We start from the raw sequence: 23145 nt of genomic DNA, 5'->3' as shown, positions 1-23145 counted from the left end.
ATCACGGGTGACTTTAAAAAAAAAAAGCGTGTACGCAAATGGCGGCCCCCATAGGGAGCCGCCATTCGCGTTCCTTATTTGGTCGCTGTAGTCTACATAAATCTTTACGTAGACTACAGCGAAAATAAGGGCAACGCAAATAGCGTTGCCCTTATTTTCGCCGTAGTCTACGTAATCTACGTAGTCTACGTAAGCCGTACGCGCTACGTAATCTATGTAGACTACGTAAGCCGTACGTAGTCTACGTAGTCTACGTAAGCCGTACGCACTTTTTTTAAAAAAAAAGTCACCCGTGATAGGCTACGTGACAATTTACGTAGCCTATCACGGCTGACTTTGCAAATCTAGCCGTGATAGGCTACGTTAATTGTCACGTAGCCTATCATGGGGGCGTATTTTTTTTTTTTTACTTTTATTGGAATGGCGGCGGCGGCAGCCGGTAGAAAGACCGGCTGCTGCCTCTGCCCCTGTCGAAGACCTGATGAACCGCCACCGGGACCTGCCGCCGGGAGGGACATTCGTGAAAGGTAAGTCCCATCCCGGGGGTGTGTGCGGGGTGCAGGGGGGTGCGGAGAATTTCTCCCCGAAACTACTTCGGGGGGCCGAATACTTTGGCACTTGGCCCCCCGAAGTTTCGGGGAGAAATTCTCCCCCATCCCTAGCCAGTTGCCTGACCCTGCTTGGTGCACAGTGCAACCTGCCGTATGGTCTTAAGGTGAGCAGCATGCCGCATCCCACTTACCCATGAACTGCCACTTTGGAGAAAACCTCAGTTAAGTTTTTTTACATACAGTAAACGGCCATTTTGCACAAAATGGTGGCTGTAAATAGTTCCATTTATGCAAAATTGTAGGCATAAATGGTCTAATTAGACCATTTACACATGCAATTTTGTGCAAATAGCACTATTTACAGCCGCCATTTTCCTCAAAATGGCCATTTACGTGAAAAGCTTACCCACAGTTTTCTGCAATATGGTGACTCGTGGATAAGCGGGGATCCCCCAGTTTGCTTGACTTGGTGTGCACCAAATCAGGCAAGTAGGAGGGTCCATGGACTAGAGTCTGGGGGCCCAAGCAGGAGTATGTCCTCTAGACCCCGGCCTAGACTTCCATGACATCCCTATCAGCAGGGCCCAGCCAATTTCCCCCAGAGTCTAAGTTAGGGGAAATGCTCTTCTGGAACTCCTATTAGTAATGTTTGGAAAGCAATCTCACTCGGGACCTGTGAGGAATGGGAGTGGTGAAAACCTCTCCCAATCCCCAGCAACCCTACTTCCGAGATTGATGGTTTACTCCTGCTAGTAGCAATGGAGAAACAGCAATCTTGGTGGTGAATGGTGAGGGTTGAAGGGGCAGTATCAGCTCTAGATTTTTGAGGGTCCTTGTGCATGACACAATACCCCTCTCCCTCCATGTTTCTTCCTTCTCACCACCACTGTCACCAGCAGCAATTGTTCCTCATCTTCTCTTTCATCATTGCTAGCATTTGCTTGGCATGCAGAGAGCCAGGGAGCAAGTAGGCCGTGGCATCTACTGCTCCTCTTTCTCACCTTCACTGTTGTCTGGGCCAGAGTGAGAGGAGGGTGATCAAGTAGGCTGCAATGATGAAGAGGAGGACCAAATCCAAGGGGATCCTGTCAGTGGGTCCCTGCTGTGGTGTGGGCCCTTGACTCATGCCCAACCATGCCTACCTTTAGCATATGCACTGGGGAAGGTTCTCTTTGCTTCTCACAGCCCGCTTTTGAGAGTGCTGGTAACCCTCTGCTAGAAGTAGTGGAGAAACTGCAATCTCAGTGGAGATCACTCGGCGTTACAATCTCTAGATCTCAGTAGGCAGGGAAGGAAGCGATAAAAACCATTAATAGCCAAATGGAAGAATGGCATCTTCATTCCTGGACTAAAACTGAGCAAAGATGGGGCCAGTCTCATATCCCTAGGGAAGGAATTTCACAATCGGGATGCTGATAGAAAGAAGTTCCTGCCTGCAGTTCCACCAACATATAACATCACCATTGTTGGTGGTAGCTGATCTCTGCTCCATTTGCAGCCTCCCAGAAAAGAACCTTCTAGATCTGTGCTGGCTCCCTTTGTCAAGGTTTGCCATTGGCTCCTCCTGGGCAGGAAGGCATATAAAGGACCTCATTTTCCACCTGAGCACTGCTTGAGCAACAACGTCTTGCATTTTTGGTCTTGTTCTCAGCTCCAACTCAAGGCTTGTTCTCTGATCCTGCCAACTGGTTTGCCCTCAGATGCTCTTTGGTCCTGGATCACAGTTCCCATCTTCCAACCCTTTTCAGACCAGTCTCCATGGCCCAGCCCTGACAACTATTATATACTGAGAGTTTTCAAGAAGTAATTGTATACATTTTCCAAGGATTAAGAAATCCAAGGGATGCTAGATTCTTTTCACCAGGCCAGGCCATTCCCTAAATTCAAAAGAGAGTGTTATACAATAGCTTATATTTCAACCACCTGCCTGGAACTGGTTCTAATATAGTGGCTCCTTTTGTGCAATGTGGTGAAGTGAATAAATACAGGCTGACTACCAGGAGTAAAATCAATATGTTCTTTCTTCATGATACTGCCTGTTATTGTGGGACACACATAACTAACCTTCACACAGTTAAGTCAGTAATAGGGGTTCATTGCACTGTCTAGGTCAGAAGAACCTTATATACTGAACAGAGCTCAAATGCTGCATAGGAAAATGATGGCCTACAGAAATGGGGCATTGGACATGTCTTAACTCTCTGCATTCATAGTTTCCGAGATCAGACAAGATAAAGCACATCCAGCCCTTTGCTCATTCTTGCATAGTCCTTTGCATGCCCTATATCTGCAGTCCATCTGGCTGTATGTCCTGTAAGTAAGGATGTATGTATTTTGTAAAATCTGTGTTTTGCAGATTATTAGGTGCCTTTTGTTCCATCATCTGCTCCTTGGCAGAATCAGACTTTTCCCAATTTCCTCAATTTGCGCAAATTTGCACTTGTGCAGATGTGCGCTTGCAAAACTGCACAAATCCCCTCAGAATGTGCATTTCCAAGCTTTAGCCTATGGAGGAAATGTGCATTTTTGACTGGTGTTTATTTATTTGTTTGTTTGATTGATTGCTTGTTTATTTTTCAATTACAAAATTTGCTTAAAATTCCAGAGAGATTTTTTTTTTAAGGTCCTCAAGTTCATGGAATCAGTGTGACTTGGGAAAAAAACTGGCCCACTGTGGAATCTGCAAGTCAGATTCATAGAAATCCAAATTCATTTGATTCCACTGTGTATTTCTCCAACAACCCTGCCTGTAAGGCCTGGTTCCCTGCCTAACTGACTGGTAGGGATGTCAGAGAATTCCTCAACGGATCTCGGTGAGGCCAAATACAAGTGCATTTGGCCCCCCAAAATCTATGGCAGAACAAAGCCCCCGCCCCCCTACAAAAGGCGTGCGGGACGAAGTCTCTGCCACCCCCACCCCATGAAAGGCGCGCAAAACGGAGCACTTACCTCCTCCCGTCTGCGCTGCTTTGCGAATGGTGGCCGTTCTGTGGCCGCCATTCACTTCCCCCACTTCCTATCCATGATAGGCTACATAAGTATTTACGTAGCCTATCACGGCAGGGGGGGGAACCCCCAGCATACGCAAATGGCGGTGGCTACTGCCATTTGCATACGCTGGGGTTTTTCCCCCTGCCGTGATAGGCTACGTAAATATTTACATAGCCTATCACGGCTCAATACAGGGACACAAATGGTGGCAGCTACGACAGCTGCTATTTGCGTCCCTGCAGGGCTGGGAAAGACTGAAGGCAAAAGGAGAAGGGGACGGCAGAGGATGAGATGGCTAGATAGCATCACGGATGCAATGAATATGAACTTGAGCACGCTCCAGGAGAGAGCGCAGGACAGGAAGGCCTGGCGTGCTATGGTCCATGGGGTCACGAAGAGTCGGACATGACTGAACGACTCAACAACAACAACAACACGGGCTGCCTAGCGGCCGCTTGTCCAGCTGCAGGTGGCCGGAGCCAGCAGGCAGCTCTGCAGCTTGGCCGCGGAGTGGAGCCGGCTGGGCAGGATTCCAGGAGGAGGGACGGAGCACCTCCCCCCCACCGTGGATGCCCCTGAGCAGAGCCATGTAAGGGATTCATACATCCCTACACTGGCCAAGGCCACCTCATCCTGGAGATTGAAGTCCAGGCCCAACTCTAGCAAAGAGCTGCTGATGAAGGTGCCTAGAGACCCTGAAGGTGCCTTTTTTTCTGGCACAAGGTATGGGACTCTGTTGATGTGTGTGTGTGTGTGTGGGGGGTCTCATCCTGGTATTAGATGTGGGCTGATTTGGAGGGTTTTGTAGAGGAAGGCAATGGGGGAGGGCAAAGTGTGACTTTTGTGAGAGGGAACTCTCCTCTGGTTTTGAAGTGGGTTCTTTCCTTAGAAGTATAATCTTCTAATTTATTTATTTTTTATTTAGGGCACAATCCTAGCAGGATGCCCTTCAGCCTCCAAACTCAGAGGCTGACAGGCATCCTATACAGAACAGAAGACTGATCTTCGCCTCTGCACTCCCCCTGCTCTGCATTTTACCTAGATGGGCATTTTCAACCATCTAGTTGGGGCTCTGTTGAGCAGGAAGGAAGGAGGCTGGGGAGGCTGGAGGATTTTTCATAAGTCAGCCTCCCCTGTCCTCTCTCCACCAACAGAACTACGCCCTTTCCCTCCTCTGTAAGGCCACATTCAAGACCTTGCAGTGACAGCTGGTACAGTTCTCTCCATATCAGCTCTGTGTGTGCATCTGCAGGGGGAGCTCAGACTCCTGGGTTGAAGGTTGGAGTGTTGTCTCTGACCTTTGCTCGAGAAATCTGAACCATCCTATGGTCATGAACTCTCCTAATTAGACCATTTACACTTAACTTTGTGTAAATGGTCCTATTTATGGCTGCCATTTTGTGCAAAATGGCAATTTACACAAAAAGCCTAGCTGCTACTTTGCACAAAATGGCAGCCACCAGAGCAGTGGGACACCTTGCACCACTCGCTGGGCACCTGCGGAGCATCTGATAGCTCGCTGCACATCGCAAAAAGGTTCGGGCAGATAGTGGAGGGCTGGGAAGTGGCATGTAGGGTGGACAAAGGTGAGTTTGCCCATCCCTATATATTTTATTGTTTGGCCTTCTTAGCGGGAATGGTTAGTGGACTCTAATCTTAGCTTAGGTTTAGGTGTATTGATTTTTTAAAAAAATATAAAGTACAGGTTTATTCAAAATTTGATGAAGTGTGTGTGTGTGTGTGTGTGTGTATATATATATATATATATATATATATATAATTTTGTTAGGTTTGGGGTTGGTATATTATTATTTTGGATTCATTTTAGTATTTTATTGCATTTGGGCTGAAATCCGATAGACAAGTACTTGGGGAAGTAAGTCCCATTTAATTAAAAAATGACTTACTTTTGAGTAGACAAGTGTAGGATTGCACTGTTAGGTATGAATTGACTGTTGATTGTTCAGTCTAAGTGAAATATTGAAGGGTGTAATAATATTAGATCTATGGATGGTCCTGTTGTAATTTTGATTCTATGCTAATTTAATTTTTTGCTGATATGTTCCGACTGAATTGTTCCCAACATGTTATTTCTACCTACTACATCTTAGTATTGTAGTGTTATGATATTGTGAGACACTTTGGACATGTGTTCCCATGGAGAGGAAGGATACAAATAAACCGATCAAGATGTATGTCAGCTCTGGTAGGGCATGTTCATGTGCTTTCCCCTGTTAACAACAACTGTTGCCTCTGTCATATCCAGTGTCTCTTTAGACAGCAGCTAGACGGCCATAGGATATGGTATTTTCTGCACTGCCTCGGAGGCAGTGTGGAACAGCCCTGCCCTCCGCACTCACAAGAGAAGCGTGGAGTGGCTGGGAAGGGCCGTGGCTGGGGGCATTCTGGGGCAGGGAGAGTGTAGCTGCCTGTACAGCACATCCTATGTGTCATATGGCAACCTCCTTCCCAGCTCTGTGCTCCCACAGCTAGACAGCAGCAAATGGCTGTCTAGCCAAAAAAGCAGGGCAGGAGGAGAGCGGGGGAAATGATCCCCTCCATGCTTCTCCTGCCCAGCTTTGGATAGGCAGTCACCTCCGAGTTCGGAGGCGGCCACCTATCTCGATAGGCTTGCTACCTAAGAATGTGAGTATATTTCGAACTAGTACAAGAGAGAAAACAGTGAATAAAACTGAGAAGCGAAGCCTTCATGTCTTCCTCAATTTGCAAAAGAGCTTATCCTAAAGAGTAATAAATAAATTGGCATTTTAAGGTTTTTTGAAGACAAATTTGACTTGAGTGCTGATATCGAGGGGAATGTGACAACAATTAGGATCATCTAATTGTTTGTTGATAAACTCTTGCCAGTTAATGATTCAGCCCAATTAAAAAAAAAAAAAGCTAAACAGTACATAACTAACAAGCTTACAAATTCAAGAAGATTATGTTCTTAAGAATGTAGAAGAATGGCTAATATACTATTTCCTGTTCTTAGACCCTCTTTGACACAAGAATGAGAAGCCTCCTAAACCATTTCAAGTGTTTAGTTCTATGTTAATTAATTCATATGAATGAATACTATTACACAAGAGGAGAATGCCCTACAATTAATCCACTACTAGCAGTAAATGTTATTGTGCAAACACAAAATGCGGATGATTTTTTTTTCTGACACTCTTATCTTTGGCATCCCCACAATTTAGTAATTAAATATAATGTTAACTCATTCCATTCTACTGATTGACTAAATTCATAGTTTATTCCCCCACTCTCAGTGCTTGGGGCATATATCTTTATGTTAACCATCACTGATTACCAATGGTCAATCCTTCCAGTTTTTCCATATTCCTGGTAGGGATGGCGGAGAATTTCTCCCCGAAACTTCGGGGGGCCGAGCGCCAACATGTTCGGCCCCCCGAACAAGTTTCGGGGAGAAATCCTCTGCTCCCCCGTCCCCCGCCCCCCCCCCCGGGATGGGACTTACCTTCCCTCAATGTCCCTCCCGGCGGCAGGTCCGGCTGGCGGTTCGTCGGGTGTTCGAGCGGGGCGGGAGCGGCAGCCGGTCTTTCGACCGGCTGCCGCCCCCGCCATTGCAATAAAAGAAAAAAAACAACAACATCCCCTGATAGGCTACGTGACGGTTCACGTAGCCTATCACGGCTAGATTTGCAAAGTCAGCCGTGATAGGCTACGTGAATCGTCACGTAGCCTATCACGGGTGACTTAAAAAAAAAAAAAAAAGTGTGTACGGATAATGGCGGCCCCCATAGGGAGCCGCCAATCCCCTTCCTTATTTGGTGGCTGTAGTCTACGTAAATGTTTACGTAGACTACGGCGAAAATAAGGGCAACGCTATTTGCTTTGCCCTTATTTTCGCCGTAGTCTACGTAAACATTTACATAGACTACAGCAACTAAATAAGGAACGCGAATGGCGGCTCCCTATGGGGGCCGCCATTCGCGTACGCGCTGTTTTTTTTTTAAAGTCACCCGTGATAGGCTACGTGACGATTCACGTAGCCTATCACGGCTGACTTTGAAGATCTAGCCATGATAGGCTACGTGAATCGTCACGTAGCCTATCAGGGGACATTTTTTTTTTTTTTTTACTTTCGTGTTCGCGGCCGGGCGAGGCGGGAAGCCTCCTCCCCGGCCTGAATTTCGGCCAGGCGAGGCGGGAAGCCTCCCCCCCGGCCTGAATTTCGTCCGGGCGAGGCGGGAAGCCTCCCCCCCGGCCTGAACTTCGCGGGGGGAGCAGCGAAGCGCTCCCCCCCACCGCGAACAAGCTGCGAGAAAAGGTGAGGGACTTTCGTCCACCCCTAATTCCTGGCCACTAAAAAAAACAAGTTGAAAATATCTCTCACACTACTTCCAAAGAATGCTCAGGATCTATGAAACAACTTCCATTTTGGTGCTATTATTTAGGGCTGGATGAATCGGTCAGTTTTGCTTTCTCCTACATTCATTTTAGAAACCTCAAATTCTCTCTTTTCCAAATATTTTATTTTTATTGCTAAATTACAACAAAAGAAAATAATAAAAAGAAGATACTTAAGTTCATAAATATCCATATTAGCACTGTGCGCTGGCACTGCTTTGGTCCAAATCCTGAATAACAAGGCAAAGCGGGTTGCTTTGGAGGTGCCTCAGTGTGACCTGAGGCAGATCAGAACAGCACTAAGGCACCCTGAAGTGAAGTTGCTAGTCAATGAGGCACCTCAGTCTGCCTCAGAGATCTGTAGCTCTCCTGATGCCTTCTGAGCAGCCCAGACAGCCTTGCTCCAAATTGTATCAACTCAAAAAATCAGGGAGGGGTAGAGGAGGAGGAGAAGGAGGCAGGGTGAAAAGGGAGAGGAGGAGGGGGGGAGCTTTGGTGAATGGCAAGTCTAGTATCCAAATTAAGGCTGAACGTAATCCAGCCATCTCCAATGAGTGATAGTGGTGAAAGAGAAGGGGGGAATACTGGAGAAAACTGGAGAAAAACGGTTGCCTTTGCTCATGGTGAGAGACAGAGATCATTCTGGTGGTGTTACTGGAGAGGTCTCTGTCTGAAGTTATTTGGCTAGAGGTGTGTGTATGTGTGTTTGTACTACTGCTCTTCTTCCTTAATTCGACTATTCTTTTTCTTTCTTTTGTAGATTCTTTATCAAAAAAACCAAACATTTAGTACTTAGTTTGAGTTTCCTCCCTGTTCTTTGTCTCCCCCCACCCATCCCACCCTTCTCTGATAGGTTTTACCTATACCCTGCAACTGGGACTAGCAGCACTGGTAGGCAAGCTGGCTCTCCCCAAGTCCGGATGGTGCACCTGGGTGTAGTAGGGCAGCACAGTGTGAAGGCCAGTTGCAGTGCCCAGAAGACACTGTTTGAGGAGGCTGGTGCTGGCAGCAGCAGTAGCACTTTTGCCAAAGGACCAGCATCTCCTTCCATAGTGGAAGAGGGGGGCCCACTGATGGACATTAGGTCAGAGGTGTCTGTTGTCCTCTGTATTGTGGAGGGTCAAGAAGAGGAGATCCTCCAGAGTTTGGGGGAGGATGAGCAGGAGGCAGAGGTTCCAGCACCTGACCCCTCATCCATTGTTCCCCTAGCTCATGTGGTGAAACCCAAGATTCAAGGCAGGCAGTCTCTGTCTCTACAGAAATGCCAGTGCAGCATCATGTGGGACCACTCTTATGTGGGAGTGGATCCCAGCACTGCCGTCTGCCACCACTGCAAGGGGAAACAGCCAGGGCAAAACACCAACAGCAGCCTGCTCCTGCACTTAAGGAGTCTTGCCTGGGGAAGAGGCCCCCACATCCCAGCAGGCAGCATGGGAAGCAGAAGGCTAGTAGTGCTAGAACTCCTGCAAGCTCTCCATCTCTCTACCCCAAGAGATGTAGGCAGGCCACCATGGAGGAGATGGGGTGGGGGAACTATGGGTTCACAAGGTGGAGGTTCCCAGTGCCCAACCAACCACCATTTATAAATATAAACTGGATAATGATCTGCATTTTGCTACACTCCCAGTTCCTTCAATTCACTTGCATCATTTTTTTTTTTTTTAATTAAAAACTGTCTGAATTTTGGCAGGTGTGGTCTAGCTAAAAAAAATAATAAAACAAATAAAAAATATAAAACAATAATTTTGTGTGTGCTAAAACAAACAAACAAACAAACAAACAAACAGTTCATCACTACAAAAGCTACTCTGCCAGCCTGCCTGCCAGGATTTTCCCAGTTAATGTGTATTCCAAATTCAGCCAAAGAGATCCTGAGGTCCTCCACTGTGAAGCTGAATAGGAAATTAGGACTAGGGGAGAGGGGTTATTTGCACTTAAAAGAAACCTACAGCAGAGATTAGGGATAGTGACCTCCTCTGCTTCAACACCTAGCTTGTCTGATTATTATCCCGGGTTTGGTTTGAGTTTCTGAGAACAGCACATTTCACATGTGCTTGGGACAATAACTACTGGGAAAAACTGTCTGGCATTTGGCAGGTGGGATCCCCTCCATGGGGGCTGAGAGGTCCCTAAATGTCATGCACTTCTGTGTAACCAGTGAAAAGTTATAGCTCTTTGCTTTGAGAGCTCTTGTTGAAAAAAATAAATTTTTACCTGTGCCTTGCACAAGAATTACTGGTCCACACTGTGTGACATTTGGTAGGTGGAATCCCATCCATGTGGGCTGCCAGGTTCCCAGATTTCATGTACTTATCATGAAAACTGAAGAAGCTATGGTCATTTCTATTTTCCAGTGCAAGTCAATAGGAAAATGGCATATAAGAATGATTCAGATATCCAAATCTTGCTTTGGATTCAGATCTGAAGCAAAGCAAATGGGGTCCAAATTAGCCTGAATCAAAGTGGGACTGCTTCAGAAGGTACAGATTAGCATCTGAAGTGAAGCAAGGGGTTTGTGCACAGTCCTAATCCATACCTATGAATTAATGTGAAATGCATACATATGAAAATACAACTTTCTTAGGGATGTGCAAACTCACCTCTGTCCTGGTTCTCCTTACACCCACCCAGACCCTGCCCCTGTTTGCTGGGTCCGGACCACACTTGAGCTCCTCCTATGCTCAGTGAGCAGCCCAAACTCACCCAAGTGGCCTTGTCGAGCTCCATGTCACCATTTTTTTTAAAGAAAAAATACAAATATACAAAAATGTGCATGCCTTTGTATGTGCAAAAATGCACATTTTGTGAATGCACATACTTTCATGTCTGAAATGCACATTTTTGTGAAGGTGCATATTTGTGTGCGTGCAAAAATGCACATTTTTGAAAAATGCATATTTTGTGCATACACAAATATGCACATTCGCAAAATGCACATTTTCACATGTGTGCAAATATATGCATTCACAAAATGTGCATTTTTGCATGTGCACACGTATACACATTTTTGCATTCACCATTTTATTTCTCATTTTATTTTCTCAATCGCAAAGCTCAGCGAGGCCACCAGGGTGAGTGCAGGCCATTTGCCAAGCACAGTCAAGAGCTGAGCAGGGGCAAGGGCTTGGTGAGCAGGGCTTGGAGGTGAAATCAGGGGTGGTTCCGCTGGATTTCCGGACTGAATTGGGCACCCACGCCATCCCTAAACTTTCTAGGAATTATACATAAGCTTCAACTAAAGTGGATCAGATACCCAAATGAGTATCTATTCAAATGTGGGATCTATATGCCACCTGATCAATGAATTGAAATGAAAGCACTGTAAGGTCCTCAGTCCATTGCAGAATAGGAAGTGAGCATTTATACTTCCAGCATGGTAATCTCAGTCTTTTGGCTTCCAAAAGGGCACAGAAAATCCATTTACACTGACAATTCATGAATTTCCAGGAAGCAGGTGTTTAAATTTAAAATAATTTAAAAGATTATGTACATGAAAGAATATTGAAGGCTGTTCTGGTACAAAATTTATCCATATAATAACCCCATTCCCAATGAAGTGACTGTTGGACATTGCCAAAAATATTTTTAAAAGCAGCATGAGCTGCATTGCACTACCAGCAATTAGCCAAATTAGACAAGTCCTTATTAAACAAACCTTGAGGCATCTAATAGACATGGCACAAACGTTTTTGCTGAATAAGATGGGGCCTAAGAACCATTGATGCAACAGGTATTGATGCCAAAGTGACAGGTATTGATGCATATCCCCTCCCAAATATGAACTTTGAAATTTCGATAAATTATTATTAAAAATAAACCTAAACAAAATTATCACTCATCTACACTGGCCTAATTCAGTAGGTACAACTATTCCCAACCTGGAGAAAAGCCTGCTGTAGTTTCTTGCCATACAGTTGTTAAAGATGAGGAGCCTGCTAGAAAAAAAGAGGTGGGACCCTAATTAAGCAGTAACATGGTTGAATACACAGGGAGGGCCAGCAAACAGGGGAGAGCTTGGCTGGGGACCAGAGAACCTGAGCTGGGATGGGTTCTCACAACCCTCATTATTTCCCCCAGTACCAAAGTAGGGATGTACGAAAGTCACTTACCATTTCGCAGATCTGCTTCATGGTGGAGGGGGAGGTGCTCCGTCCCTCCACTCGGAATCCTTGATGGGGGGGAGGCGCTCTGTCCCTCCCCCCGGAATCCTGCCCTGCCAGCACCACTCTGCGGGGATTCTGCTCGGCAGCAGGGATGCAAGTGGCGGTGGCTGTAGCCGCTGCCATTTGCGTTCCTGTACTTAACCGTGATAGGCTATGTAAATATTTATGTAGCCTATCACAGCAAAGTAAAAAAAAAAATGCTTACATAAATGGCAGCGGCTACGCCAGCCACCATTTGCATTCGCTATTTTTCACCGTTCTAGCCTACGTAAATATTTATGTAGGCTAGAATGGCTGAAACTAGCGAACGCAAATGGCGGCCAGCGTAGCCGCCGCCATTTGCCTACACTGCACCCAGCTGTGGCTGGCCAGGAGACCAGCCCCCGCCGCTGCCACCCCCGCTGCCCCCGCTGCCCCCACCGCCGCCGCCACAACTGCCACCACCACCGCCGCACCTGCCACCCCTGCCACCACCCCCACTGCCACCACACCTGCTGCCCCTGCTGCCACACCTTCTGCCACCACTGCTGCACCGCCGCCACACCACCGCCGCATCCGCCACTGCATCCGCCCCAGGTAAGCTTCATCCTGGGGGGTTCCGTGGGGCGGGTGGGGGCTGTTCTGCCACGGATGGGGGCATCAGGGCCCCCTGAAGTGGGATTTGGCCATCCCAATCCTGCTTCAGGTTCAAGGCTGAGTTGGGTTGGGGGGGCAGATCAGCCTGAGCCAAATCGGCCCCATCTCTGAAGCCACAAAGCAGCTTCCAAGTCAGATGGGGGGGGCGTCCATGCACAGCCCTAATTTGTTTTATTGCAGAGTTGTAATGCTGCACACATTTGCATCAGTAATGTAAAGTAGGGGTGGGGATGATGTAAAAGAACTGAAAGCTGAACCCAAGTAAGTATGTTCCTATTCTGGAATTAATGTTAGAAGTTAATGTTAGAATTCACGAGGAAGAGTGGCATGTAACTAGAACAGATTTAAGATAAACAAATAGCAGGGTGAAATGCTCTCATCACTAGGGATGTAAGAACTCACACTAGTTTGGGTTCTCCAGGCACTCGCAGAAGCAGCGCCTCTGCTCACATCCCCCCAAACCTGTGCTCGAGCCACCCACGAGTTTGGTGAATTCCCTAGTGCTCACCGCCAACCTTTTTGGTGAGCGGAGCAATTTTCACGCCTTTGATTTCTGCGTAAAACAGGAAATTAAAAAAAAAAATGTGCATATTCAAATATGCGCAGTTTGGAGCTGGGAAAGCTAAATAAGCACACTAATAGAGGAATTAGCTTTCCCAGCTCCAAACTGCACATATTTGAATATGCACATCTCTTAACTTCCTGTTTTATGCAGAAATCAGAGGCGTGAAAATGGCGGCGCTCACCGAACAGGTTCACAGTGAGTACTGGGGAGTACAAGCGGGGATGAGTGGGGGGAAGAACAAGGACAGTGTCTCGGCGGGTGCAGTTAGGGGGTGGCAGATGGAGGTTGCTCGGCGAATTCCCGAACCTCAAACTGCACTTGCGACATCCCTACTCATCACTAATTCCTATGGGTGAGATGAGAGTAGGGATGCTGGAGAAATTCAAGACAGACTAAAGTGAGCATGGATTTCTCAGAATCCGACCTGCAGAATCCGCTGTGGAGTGACCCCATCAGGCTGCGGAGAGTCTGTGGATTTTCGGGCGATTGTTTTACTTTCCCAAAATTTATGCATATTTATTCATAGGAAGATCTGCAAGTTTCTGCTGAGGAAAAGTTGAATGGAATGGGGGATAATTCACTAAAGGTAAAGGATGTATGAATCCCTTACCTTGCTCCACTGAGGGGCATCCAAGGTGGGGGTGAGGCGCTCCATCCCTCTCCCTGGAATCCTTGGCAGGGGGGGAGGTGCTCCATCCCTCCCCCTGGAATCCTGCCAGGCTGGCTCTGCTCCACGGCCAAGCCGCAGAGCTGCCAGCCGGAGATCTGGCCACTAGGCAGTCCTGCAGGGACGCAAATGGCGGCTGTCGTAGCTGCCGCCATTTGCATCCCTGTATTGAGCCTTATTAGGCTACGTAAATATTTACGTATCCTATCACGGCAGGGGGAAAAACCCCAGTGTACGCAAATGGCGGCGGCTACCGCCATTTGCGTACGCTGGGGTTCCCCCCGCTGTGATAGGCTACGTAAATATTTACGTAGCCTATCACAGTCTCTGCAGGGACGCAAATGGCGTCCCTGCGTTAGCTGTGATACGCTACATAAGAATTTACGTAGCCTATCATGGCTAGGAAGAGGAGGAAGCGAATGGCGGCCGCAGGATGGCTGCCATTCGCAATGCAGCATGGACAGGAGCAGGTAAGTGCTCCGTTTCATGCGCCTTTCGTGGGGTCGGGGCAGTGGGGACTGCGTCCCATGCGCCTTTTGTGGGTTGAGGGGGCGGGGGCTTCATTCTGCGACGCATTTCGGGGGGATGAATGCACTGGCATTTGGCCTCACCGAGATCCATCGCGGAATTCTCTGACATCCCTAACTAAATGTTACATACTAAGGTAAATTATGTAAATTCTTATGAAACCTGTTACGTAATTATTTGTGTATTTTTCTGCATGACAATTATTATTATTATTATTATTATTATTATTCACATCCATCTGTGAGTGGACGACGGAACAAAAGGTTCCTGACAATCTGTGAAATACAGATGGAATGGATTTTACACAGTCCATACATCCCTTGGTGAAAGTGAGCAGTAAAGGCAAAATCTATCAATTCTCTATGGATGGGGATGTGGAAAACATGGGCATTATCCAATGGGGTGTGTATGCCCATGCCAATTCTGTTGTGCCCTGCCAATTCCCTGTTGGAACCCCCACTGCTTTCACCCACCACTTCTGGAACAGAGACTTAGGGGGCAACCCAAAACAAGTGAACACACTGATTTCTGGAATGGGGCAGGTCAGCAAAGGTTGCATAACAGAGCTCCACCAACCTGTTCCAATCCAGAAATGGGAGTTCTGCTTTTGGATGGATAGACTCACCACCATCTGTGATCGCCAGGTGCTCGCCAAACCACCACCTGTGCTCGCTCACCATGCCACATCAGCCACTCGATGGCTTGGCAAGCACCAGGTTGGTGCTCCCCATGGAGCAACTCCCCATGGGGAGGCATGTCCTCTTAGCAACCTACCATTTTGCATAAAAATGGTGGCTCAGGATTCTCAGTAAAATAATGTTGTGCAAATGGCAGCCATAAAAGGGCCATCTATGCAACATTACAGGTGCAAACCATCCATTTACACCTGTGATGTTGCATATGTGGCCCCTTTGCAGCCACCATTTGCACAACATTACTTTTATGGAGAAACCCAAGCTGCCATTTTTACTCAAGATGGTGGCTCGCTAAGGGGATGGGCGGCCACTGGGTGGTCGTGGATCATGTGAGCACCAGCGAATGGGTCCAGCGAGTGGTGGTAGCTTGGCAAGCAGGGTCTGGGGTGGGGGGAGTGGCAGGGAGTCCACCAGACTCCGCCCCCCTTTCAGACTCCTGTAACATCCCTATTTCTGCTTCTTTGGGGGCTTCATCTAGGAAACATTAAATCTCTGTTGAAGAAGCAGTGGGTTCTGCCAATAACATTGCATAACAGAATCAACAGGGTGCAACAGCCTCAGCAAGGGCTCAAGCACCCCATTGAACACTGCCCCTTATGTCCACATCTTCAGAAAACTGGAGAACTATTCCCACATGCATGTTGTGCCATAACACACCCTCTCTCTCTCTCTGGTGCATGATTACCATTTGCTACCATTGATTGATTGATTGCCTATTATACCTACAAAAAGGCAAATTTGATTACTTGATTGTCTGGAACTATCTTGATCTATTATATCAATATTCTATTTCCCAATGGCTTGACAGCAAATGGGTTACAAATGTAGTGGTCCTTCCCTTATTGTGTGACATATTACTGTGACATATTGTATGACATATTACTTATTAAATGTACATATTACTTAAAACAGCATTAAATGTATTATGTTCTAGAAGATTGCTTGCAAAAGTATGTATATTAGGCAAAATTGTGTACACTAATGCATTTATTCAGAGAAATGCACATAAAAACGTTTACTTTTCATTGTCTGCTCTCTGATCTTTACATGAGTGCTGCTTAAAATGATAGCTTTAATTCTCCTTTTACTGAGAGCTAAGCAAGAAGAGGCCAATGCAATACATAGTCTGTATACCCGGTGAGACTATTTGTTGATCTTGCCAGGGATTTTCTACTCTGACTGCTGGCAGCCCTCTGGGGTCTCAGGAAGAGAAGCGTTTGTTTGTTTCCCATCACCTATTCCCTGAACCTTTTACCTGGAGATGCCAGTGTTGAATGCTAGGGACCTTCCGCATGCAAAGCATGTGCCCTGCAACTGAGCTATGGTAAATTATTGCTAAAATAAATAATGAGGTTATCTTTAGGGATGGAGAGACATTCGTTTGGTTCACATTTTAATGCAAACTTACCTAATTTTGCACTTTCAAATCAACACATTCCATTCATTTCATGTATTGTATTTCTATACTGCCCCATAGCTGAAGCTCTCTGGGCGGTTCACAAAAATACACAAGTGGAAACTCAGTTATTTGTAGAAGTTTGCCCTTTTCTGAATATCGTGATAGAGTTTTCCTATCAAAAAGCATACACAAAAATGTGCATATTACTGAAAATAGCATTACAATGCATTATGTTTGAGAAGACTGCTTGCAAAAGTGTTCATATTAGGCACAATTGTGTACACTAATGTGTTTATTGGGAGAAATGCGCATAAAATGCATGCACATTTTCATGCATTTTTAAAAAGAACGATCTCAAAGGTCAAAACGAACTGAAGTTATGATTGGAATAATGAGAAACTGGGACAAAACTGAGACTGATAGTTTCATCCAGCCCTTGTCATCACTGCTTTTTTAGACATTTGGATGGGAAAGCAAAGTGGACTCTTAGACAACTGGTTTCTTTAAGAGGTTAGGAGTTAGTTCAAAACCTTGCCCATGACAAGTGTATCACTACTACTTGGACAATGCAGCTTGAATAGAAGTACACATGTAATAGGTCTGAAGTGGTCCAGTTTGAAGTGTCATTCTCTTCAAGCTCTTCCATCCCACCCGCTTGGTCTCATCTCGCATTCTGCGACAAAGTACATTCATCCCAGGCAGTTGTGTGAAACTTCTTGGCACCTGACAGCGGTGCTACTTTTGCTCCATTTAAGCTGGCAGTCTACAATTTGATTCCTGCAGCTCAATGTGAAATAGCAGTTCTGTTTGAGTCCTGCCTGTCAGGCGGGACACAGCTTTTCAAAAGTTGTCTTCAGAATTACTGAAATGGCATTGACTATTTTGGACTGTCCTATGAGTCAATGCATCACAGAAGAGATGCAGAATATGATGGCTCCCCTACCTTTAGTCTCTTATTTCCTTTTGTCTCCTTTCCCCACTCTTCCTCCCTGTGCCATGAAACCAGACATTCTTCTTTTTCACTTAACAGATATTCAGCCCCTCCATTGATGTTTTCCACAATCCCCCCTCTCTGAGAGGTTTTCACTGTTCTGTGACTCTTTTTTTTTAAATATGTCAGCATTTGAAGGGTGATAAAAAGTTAGTTATATATTGGTATTAATTGGACATAATCATGGACAAATATCCAGCCCATGGGAGCCTTCACACATGGGGTACAAGAGGTCTGTGTTTCTCTTTTCTTTTGAAACCCCCTCAAACAAGTTCCCCTACCCCTCAGCTTTCTTTGTGCTGTGGATATATGTGTAGGCTTTAGCCCTATTCAGTTCTATCCACATTTATTTATTTATTTATTTATTTATTTTCTTAATTGCCCATCTGTCTGGTCACCCGGCCACTCTGGGTGTTGTACAACAATATAATTTAAAACAGTAAAATTACACATTAAAACATCTTCTAAAAATACCCTAACCCACCACAAATACCTGCCTGAACAACCAAGTTTTCAATGCATGGTGCAACCTCATTAAAGCGGGGGCATGGCAGGGTTTCCTAGGGAGGAAGTTCCACAGAGTGGGGGCCACCACAGAGAAGGCCCTCTCCCTCGTCCTCACCAGCTGTCCTGGCTGATGGGACAGAGAGAAGGCCATCTGAGGCTGATCTTATTGAGTGTTCTGCACTAGGGATGGCAGAGAATTCTGTCACAGACCCCAATGAGGCTGGATTCCAAAGAATCCAGCCTCTGGAGTCTGTGGCAGAATGTCACTACTCACCTTTGCCTCCCTCCAGACCCATGGGGAACTGGATCCTCCCCACGGCGACTCTGCGGAGCCACCTGCTGGCTCTGCAGTGCCAGCGATATGGCCACCACTGCTGTGCCATATAGGGATGTACGAAAATGACTTACCTTTCTGCGGATTATGCTGATGCTGGGGGGGAGGCGTTCTGTCCCTCCCCCCGGAAACGTGGCCTTTTTTTTGGCCACTTTTTCACTTTTTTTGTTTTTTGTTTTTTTTAACTGGAAATGGCGGTGGTGGCAGCCGGTCAGAAGACCGGCTGCTGCCACCGCATCGCCGCCGCACCGCCACCGCTGCACTGCCGCCGCACCGCCGCCGCTCCGCCGCCGGAGCCGCTGTCGGAGCCGCCGCCGCCAGGAAGATCCACCCCAGGTAAGTCTCATCCTGGGGGGGGGCCGGGGGGGCAGACCGTTCCACCACCAATTTCGGGGGGCCAAATGCACTGGCATTCGGCCTCCCCGAGATCCATGGCAGAATTCTCTGACATCCCTAGTGCCATATCACTGGCTGAGTGAGGGCTAACTAACTCCGGACACAAATGGCATAGTGCATGCCATTTGCGGCTGTAAAGCTGTTAAATTAACCTAAATGCAGCCATTTATAAGCTATAAATTAACCTAAACGATCGGGAGGATGTGCCCATAGACTTATATGCAAATAGAGTCATGAATCTTGCGTATAAGTCTATGTGTCCATAGGCTTATATGCAAGATTCATGGCTCTATTTTGCATATACCTCTATGGGCACATCCTCCCGATCGCCATTTTTTTAATTTATTTTTTTAAAGACATGGCAATTGGCAGGGACAGGGAGGAGGCGAACGGCTCTGGCTGGCAAGAAGGATAAGGGTTACCTGTGAGGCCAACTCACCTCACCCACCTGGTGTTTTGTGGCCTGGGAGGGGGTGAAGGGGAAGACCTACCTCCCCCAAAGTGGGTAGCCTTGGAGGGTGGTGAGCTGCAACCTCTACAGGTTTTGAATGTTTTTGCCCATTACAGTGCCTAGCAAGTGGCTAGCACAGTTTAGTTGCCCATCCAGATCTTTCCCACAGTCAATAAATGTGGCCCAATTCGATACCAATCACTTGTGTCCATCCCTTTATTTCCACTTTTCCACCTGCAACTAACCACTCATAAATACTCAAGAAAACAATTGGGTCTTAGTTTGGCACTGAAATGTTAGTTACGTTTGTGCCAGGCATAATTCTTGGGGGAGGGGGGAGTCTTATCCGGCTTCTGTCTGACCCAAGCACAGGGGAGACCTCTTTGGAGGAAGAGGAGTTCCTCCAAAGAGGAACACACCTCTCTCCTACAGTAGACATGGGGCTACCTGAGGGATCTGGTAGCAGGGATACCTCACCTGAGGTCCCCAAGAATTCCTTCAACCCTATGCCAAGGCCAACTTTTTTTTTTTAAGAAGCAGCTTGAATTCTGACATTTCAGATTACCAGAAGAGTTCCAGAAGAATTTTGACCCATTCCATCATATATTTCTCCTTAGAGGAATATCCTATTACTAAATTGTTTACTACCTCGAAACTTTGGCCTAAAGTTATTTTTTACACAGATTAACCACACACACACACACAAAGTGCCAGGGGCACAGCTATATTGTTGAATAGATTTCCTGCATACCTTAATTGTTTGTTTTATTTATATCCTGCTGTTTCCTCCAAGGAGCCCAAGATGGTATAGATGATCCTCCTCTTCTCCATTTTATCCTCACAACAATCCTGTGAGGTAGGTTAGGCCGAGAGTCAATGACGGGCCCAAATTACCCAGTGAGCTTCATGGCCGAGTGGGGACTAGAATCCAGGTCTCTCAAGTTCCAGTCTAACACTCTAGCCACTATACCACACTGGCTTCTCAGGATGCCATTCTTGATATAACCAATACAACTCTCACCAACTCAATTCTGTACAGTTTGATTACCTCTTCTAAAAGTATTAGCTGCCAGAAGGCCATGTTAGTAATGAAACATTATTAAAGCTGAAGACATAGATATTAGGATTGAGATCTCTCTGAAAAAAACCCTTTTCAGACTTGGAGTCTTCCTGTATTGTTACTGTAGGAAGTTAGAATTAAAACATCTATGTCTACATCAAAGCAGTAAAACCTGCCTGATTATCAAGGAAGGCTTTAGATTTTACCCTCTTTCATCATCTGCCTTTGGAGCAAAGCTATTTTGAAGTATAAAACAGGTGTGTTGTCTCTGTAACACATCCATTAAAAAGGAAACTTGTTCATAAAAAAAAAAAATGAGACAAAAAATCTCAGACATAACCAGGCAAAATAGCATTTAAAAATGCAGCCAGAAAAGAAAATAGTGTTTGCGGTATGATAAGATATTGCATGGTTGTGTCAGAAGAAATTCAGTGTCTGGATAAGTGACTGGCTGAGGTTGTTGTTTTCTGGGGGCTGAACATTATGTCCACTGAAGGAAGAGGTGCAGTGCCATATTTGGGGTAGCCCCAGACAGACTGCCCTCAGTGGCCCCATTCTCCAACTGGGCCTTGCCATCCAGCACTATTTTGACCATCCTGTGGTGGCAGTAATGCTGCTGCAGATGCCAGATTTGCTCTGCTTCTTGGCTTTTCCTTTCGAGCAGGCTTAGCTGGCAATGGTGGTGGTACTGATGTTGTAACAGGCTGGAACCTGCTGCCGCTGCAGGATAAGCTCACAGGAGAGTGCATGAAGAAGGTTGGGAGCTACAATAGCAGCAGCAGCAGCAGCATTAGGGGCTTGTTGACACTAGAATGCTTATAACAGTCCAGCTTCTATGAGTGAAGTGAAAGGGCAGTTTGGCTGAATGGGGGGAAAGTTCATAAGGAACAAAGGGACACAGGGATGCTGTGAAGGCAATGCACACCAGCTGAGTGTAATGCTGGGGTGTCATCCAACTTTCACATCTGTATTTACAGCAGAAGTTATTAACACTGTCAGTCCCTGAACAGGACTTATCTGGATGAATGGTGGTAGTAGCAACAGCAGGATTTGAGGGTGAGGGTCTTTCTATAAATAATTGGAGTTCACATGAAGAGCCTCCAGATGTGTATTGTTCCCAACATTACAAGAGAGCATCAACACAGCCATGTTGACAGGACTGTCAATAGGGGTGCCACGGGAGTCTGAGAGGGGGATGGAGTCCAGGAGACTCCCCCCATCCCCCACTCAAACTCCTGGACTCCGGTCTGTGGAGTCCAGGATTTGGGGCAAAATGGCGACTTGTTCTTTTTATGTATAGGGGCTTTATATGCAAACAGTGGCTGTAAAGGGGCCATTCATGCAAAATGGCAGGCGTAAATGACTATTTTTACATCTATAATTGTAAAAATATACGTAATAGTCATTAACGCCTGCCATTTTGCATGAATGGCCCCTTTGTGGCCACCATTTGCATAAAAAGCCCCTTTATGTAAAAAAAGAAAAAGAAAAAAGGACAAGCTGCCTTTTTGCACAAAATGGTGGTTTGGTGAAGGAGTGGACAAACGTGCCCCGCGTGCCAGTGGACCATCCAGCAGCTCATGCAGCAAACAGGGTCAGGTGGGTGGTAGGGATGTACGGACTGTGTAAAATCCTCTCTGTCTGTGTTTTGCGGATTGTCAGGTGCCTTTCATTCTGTCATCCGCCCACAGACGGATGCGAATATTTCTTTTCGTCATGCTGAAAAATACGGAATTAATTACGTAAATATTTACGTAAGTATTTATATAATTATTTACATAATTTACCCCAGTACGTAACATTTAGTGTATTGGCCCCTATTCCATTCTACGTTTCCTCAGCAGAAACTTAAGTATTTTTCTACGGATTTATATGTATAAATTTCGGGAAAGTAAAAAAGTCATCTGAAAGTCCATGGACTCTGCAGGGCCTGATAGAGTCTCTCCACAGCAGATTCTGTAGGTCAGATTCTTAGAAATCCAAGCTCATTTTAATCCATCTCGAATTTCTCCAGCATCCCTAGTGGTGGGTGTCCATCGAGCAGTGCGCAAGGCAGATGCTGGTGAATTCCCTCATCCCTAACTGTCACTCATCTGTTCTCAGGTGTTGTGGGTGTGGACCAACTGCCATTTCCATAGTAAGGTACATAGCATCTGCCACATGGCTCTTCGTCACAGTTCTGAGATCATTCTCATATGCTGTCCAAGACTAATGTTCCAGAAGCTCTGGGGAACCATATTTCCCAGGGTTCTTGGTTCAAGTGACACTGCTGCTGCAACATCAGTGTCCTTGAGAATAAGGCAGACCCAACAACTGCCAGTCTGCCAGATGAAGTTTTGAATGCTTTGCAGGCATGAACAGCTTTTGTCAAGGCTGCCACCAAGCTTACAATGAGATGGGTCTACACTTGCAAGTGGCCTTAGTAATTCCAAAGTGGGAGAGAAATTTCTGCTTGCTTCAAGGCCCTCATTTTTTAATCTCTTTGACTTTGTTATGTTCTCTCTCTCTCTCTCTGTCTCCCCCCGCCCCCCCAAAGAAACAACACTTCCTGATTCTGTTTTTATTGTGTCTGGGGTTTTTTTCCCCCACCTTTACTTGAGGACTTTAGAAAAGCAGCATAAAGCCCAAAACATTATTTGAAGGTGGTCAATTTAAATCCCTTCTGTAGTAGGGATGGATGGACTCACCAGCATCCAGGGCATGGGGGAGCTTGATGAGCCCCCACTGCCACCCCCACTTGTGCTGCCTGGACCTGCTCAGTGAGCCTCCCTGCTTGCCCCACCTCTTCCCACCAAGCTCCTCAAGCCACCCTGCCTCTGTGTTCCAAGGATTCC

At 46.3% G+C, this 23145-nt stretch overlaps 1 long non-coding RNA gene across 2 annotated transcripts in view; it reads right to left on the bottom strand.

Moving 5' to 3' along the window:
* LOC146338584 (uncharacterized) overlaps positions 1–23145 on the bottom strand; it is a 56633-nt gene that overhangs the window by 12175 nt on the left and 21313 nt on the right. The window contains exons 1-2 of one of the 2 annotated variants that reach the window (XR_014784759.1): positions 3501–3569; positions 1694–1827 (exon numbers count right to left, since the gene is read on the bottom strand). This is a non-coding gene — a long non-coding RNA (uncharacterized LOC146338584). Of the gene's footprint in view, positions 1–1693; positions 1828–3500; positions 3570–23145 lie in introns of those variants that run through there. The other variant, XR_014784760.1, reaches the window with a different exon arrangement.

This window comes from Heloderma suspectum, chromosome 9, assembly GCF_057233095.1.
Source record: "Heloderma suspectum isolate Gila_16-S chromosome 9, 16-S_ref, whole genome shotgun sequence".
NCBI classification, from domain to species: domain Eukaryota; kingdom Metazoa; phylum Chordata; class Lepidosauria; order Squamata; family Helodermatidae; genus Heloderma; species Heloderma suspectum.
The sequence above is the reverse complement of the archived record's forward strand: the minus strand, read 5'-3'. Positions and strand labels throughout refer to the sequence as shown.